Source organism: Ctenopharyngodon idella, chromosome 22 (assembly GCF_019924925.1).
Source record: "Ctenopharyngodon idella isolate HZGC_01 chromosome 22, HZGC01, whole genome shotgun sequence".
NCBI classification, from domain to species: domain Eukaryota; kingdom Metazoa; phylum Chordata; class Actinopteri; order Cypriniformes; family Xenocyprididae; genus Ctenopharyngodon; species Ctenopharyngodon idella.
Genome location: NC_067241.1, coordinates 28,805,734 through 28,809,712, shown reverse-complemented (window position 1 = coordinate 28,809,712; position 3,979 = coordinate 28,805,734). Strand labels below are relative to the sequence as shown.

The following is a 3,979-nucleotide window of genomic DNA, read 5'->3' as shown; positions in this document are numbered from 1 at the left end:
GGCCCGCACGGATCTCTGGCCTCAACTCCATCCAACACCTTTGGGATGAACTGGAAAGGAGAATGCGAGCCAGGCCTTATCATCCAACATCAGTGCCTGACCTCACAAATGCTCTACAGGATGAATGGGCAAAAAATCACTCCAAAATATTATGGAAATCCTTCCCAGAGGAGTGGTAGATATAATAGCTGCAAAGGGGGACCAACACTATATTAATGTCTATGTATTTAGAATGAGATGTCATTAAAGTCCCTGTTGGTGCAATAGTCAGGTGTCGCAATACTGAGTACGAGTTGATAAATAAGGACAGTGTAGGGGACAGTATACATCAATTATCAATAGTGCTCAAGTATTAATAATGATTCTGCTTTATATTTCAAGATTCTTTGATAAATAGAAAGTTTAAAAGAACAGAATTTATTCAAAACAGAATTCTTTTGTAACATTATAAATTGACACTTTTGATCAGTTTAATGCATTTTTTTACTTTTGAATTGTATCACAATTCCCACCAAAATATTAAGAAAAAAAGTGTTTTTCAACATCGATGAGAAATATTTCTTGCACACCAATAAACTTCATGAGACATGGGTTTTAAGTTTTAATAAATAGTATGTTTTAATATAATATAAACAATATACAAATATAAAGCATACAAAAAAAAAATATATATATATATAATATTAGCATAAAAAAAAAAAAAAAAATGTTCTTATAGTATTGGTTGCTTCTTGTAAGTTAAATTTAACTTAAAATATCTTTCTGCAGGAAACATCCAACATCAAATGGAACACGAATTTACATTGGACTGAAACCAAACACAGAGAGTGGGCTCCTCACTTCAGAAGTCCACCACACACCACTCCCCTGAACATATAAAAATAATCCACTCTGAACAACTTTCTTTTACCCATTTTCCCCACCCTCTCATGCCTAGCTGTCTCCAACACTCCAACCCCCCAGTTTCTCTCCGTCTATAGACCTCCTCCTGATTCTCTAATGATGACAGTGCTTCATTAGGAGCCACAGAAGTATACAGAAGTAGTCTCTCTCTCTCTCTCTCTCTCTCTCTCTCTCTCTCTCTCTCTCTCTCTCTCTCGCTCTTTCTTTCTCTACACACACACACACACACACACACACACACACACACACACACACACTGAACCTTCCCCTTCTTTTTTCCTGCTGTTTTTACAGGCCAGTGGCACCTCTTTATTTTACAACAGCACACAGTAGTCTAACACAGCTCAGATCAGAACTCAAGAATCTGGATTCAATATTCAGGGTGAACACAAATCCTGTCTCTTTCAAAGCCAGTAAGTGGGACAACCAGGAGAACGACAATCATTTTCCAAAGAATACCAGCTGGTTTTAGTGCATAACAGTGGTTTAACCAGGTGCAAAGTCATACATTTTGCCAGTAAATGCTGAAAATGTAAGTATAAAAATACATTTCGTTGTAACTTTGCAACTACATGTCAACTAGCTGTCATTAGAGTATTAGTAGACTGTCTGCTTCATTTCTGCTGACACTTTATTTTGATACAACAGACATTCTACTGACTATAAGTAACTTTGCAACTACATGCCAACTTATTCTAACCCTATCCTGAAAGTCTACTAATACTCTAAAGATTTTGCATCACTTTTGTCTTTGATTCTGAAATTGTAAAGCCCAGTCAGTGACAACTGGCCAATTCACATGACATATCTGCATGAAAATATGAGAAGGACTTTTTTTCTGTTTTAAGTTCAAATACATTAAGTTACTTGTTTCATTTGTGTTCACTACTTTCACTGTTTACTGTGTGCTTCCTTTTACTTCCCAGTTTTTTGTTACTTAGCAGTCTTGTAAAATTGCCCTCTCCATGACGCTATCCACATTGCGCTTCATGTGGAGGTCAAAGTGGCATACGACCTTTGTGTGGAAAGGTGCATTGAAGCCCTGACATGAGTCATATGAAAGAGACTTTACAGCTCAGTGTGACTGATACACCCTTCCCATTTGTGTATAAATGACATAATATAAGATACGGTTCAACATTTACAGGGATAGTTCACCCAAAAATGAAAATTCTGTCATCACCTTCATGTCATTCCAAACATGTAAGACTTTCGTTCATCTTTGGAACACAAATGAAGATATTTTTAATAAAATCTGAGTGATTTCTGTCGCTCCATAGACAGCTTCGTAACTACCACTAAACTGAAGCTCAACCAAACCTGCTTGAAGTGCGAGAACAAACCTCTTGCAGAAACTCACATATGCTGCGTAACATGAGAATGAACCTCATTGGTTCTTGTGGAAGATCAAACATGCTGCTTAATACAAGAGAATGAACCTCATTGGTTCTTGCAGAAGCTCAAACGTGCTGTGTAACATGAGAACGAACCTCATTGGTTCTTGCAGAAGCTCGAACATGCTGTGCAACACGAGTATGAACCTCATTGGTTCTTGCAGAAGATCAAACATGCTGCGTAACACGAGAATGAACCTCATTGGTTCTTGCGGAATCTCAAACATGCTGGGTAACAAGAATGAACCTCACTGGTTCTCGAGGAAGCTCAAACATGCTGCGTAACATGAGAATGAACTGCATTGGTTCTTGCAGAAGCTCAAACGTGCTGCGTAACATGAGAATAAACCTCATTGGTTCTTGCACGTCAAGTGACAATGCTTGAGCTTCCGTTCACCACAACTGATGTGTGAGTTGGTGAATGTTTATATGTGAATAAAAGCCTAAATTAAACCTGTTCATCATATAAAGTGATTGTGTCTCTTCAGAAAATTTGGACTAAACTGCTCAATTCATATGGATTGGTTTTATGATCTCTTTATGAACTTTTTGAAGTGTCAAAATGGTAGTTGCTTAGCTGTCTATGGAAGGAAAGAAAGCTCTCAGATTTCATCAAAAATATCTTAATTTGTGTTACAAAGACGAATGAAAGTCTTAGGGGTTTGGAACAACATGAGGCTGAGTAATTCAAAAAAAAATGTTTTTTTGGGTGAACTATCACTTTAACTATGAAGAGCTAACAAAACAATTTCATTGTAAGCATCTACTTGACGACTCGAACAGCAGATTTTCATCGCTCCTTCAATGGATTACTCTAAGAAGCAAAGTCCACTGTCTGGAGTGTGTCTGTTGACAAGTCCGCTGGATGACCTGTGGAAAGTATACCCAAAAACAAGTACAGAGTAAAACTCTCTCATTCAGACTTTTACTTTTTTGTATGTTCCGAAATGAAGAGAGGCAGCGTTGTTCTTGTTGTTCCATGTCTCTGGTCTGTTTGCTCTTAGGCACTCATGGGCCATGTGAAGGGGGATGATATACAGGCACCATCGAGGCTCGTCTGACCTGGCCTGCCGCTCGTGTTGTGTGTAGTCGGAGCGAGAGAGAACGAGGAGACGATCATGTCCTCTCTTGGAGAAGTGCTAAGTTGGACAGGGAAAGGAATTTTTTGTGGTTTATTCAGAGAGCGGCTCCATCTGTGTAAACTGGCGCTTGCCAGGATGTCGACTCCCTCGCTTTCTGCACAGACACATGCTTAACCCCTTCAACACATTCTGCTCACGATACCTGCTGCTCACAAACTACTACACAGCTAAAAATATAATATTTAATTGTAGCTTTATATTATATAACTTTAAGTGTAATATTGAATACCACACTACAATTAAAATTATAAATCAAGTACTTTACAAGTACTTGAGTATTTTAGTAAACGCATTAAAACCAGTGTACTTATTTAAAGCACAGCAAAACTTTATTAAAACAATGATTTATATGTACTTAAAGTAAAACTTTAAATTTGACATTATAACAAAGTGCACCTTTTAAAAGTTATACATTTAAGATTTGAAGTACACTACAAGTGCACATTCAGTACATTAAGCACTCTTCTTTTTCATTGACATCATTGCTTAAAAGAGTTTCCTTACAATAATGTATTGACAACCATAGTTTCTGATAAAACA

At 37.4% G+C, this 3,979-nt stretch overlaps 1 long non-coding RNA gene across 3 annotated transcripts in view; it reads left to right on the top strand.

The window, feature by feature from the left end:
• The first annotated feature begins 322 nt into the window (after positions 1-322).
• Positions 323-3,979, top strand: part of LOC127505198 (uncharacterized) — a 31,601-nt gene continuing 27,944 nt past the window's right edge. For all 3 annotated transcript variants that reach the window (XR_007927636.1, XR_007927635.1, XR_007927634.1), the window contains exons 1-2: positions 323-3,192; positions 3,302-3,979. The exon at positions 3,302-3,979 is cut by the window's right edge and continues 278 nt beyond it. This is a non-coding gene — a long non-coding RNA (uncharacterized LOC127505198). The remainder of the gene's footprint in view (positions 3,193-3,301) is intronic.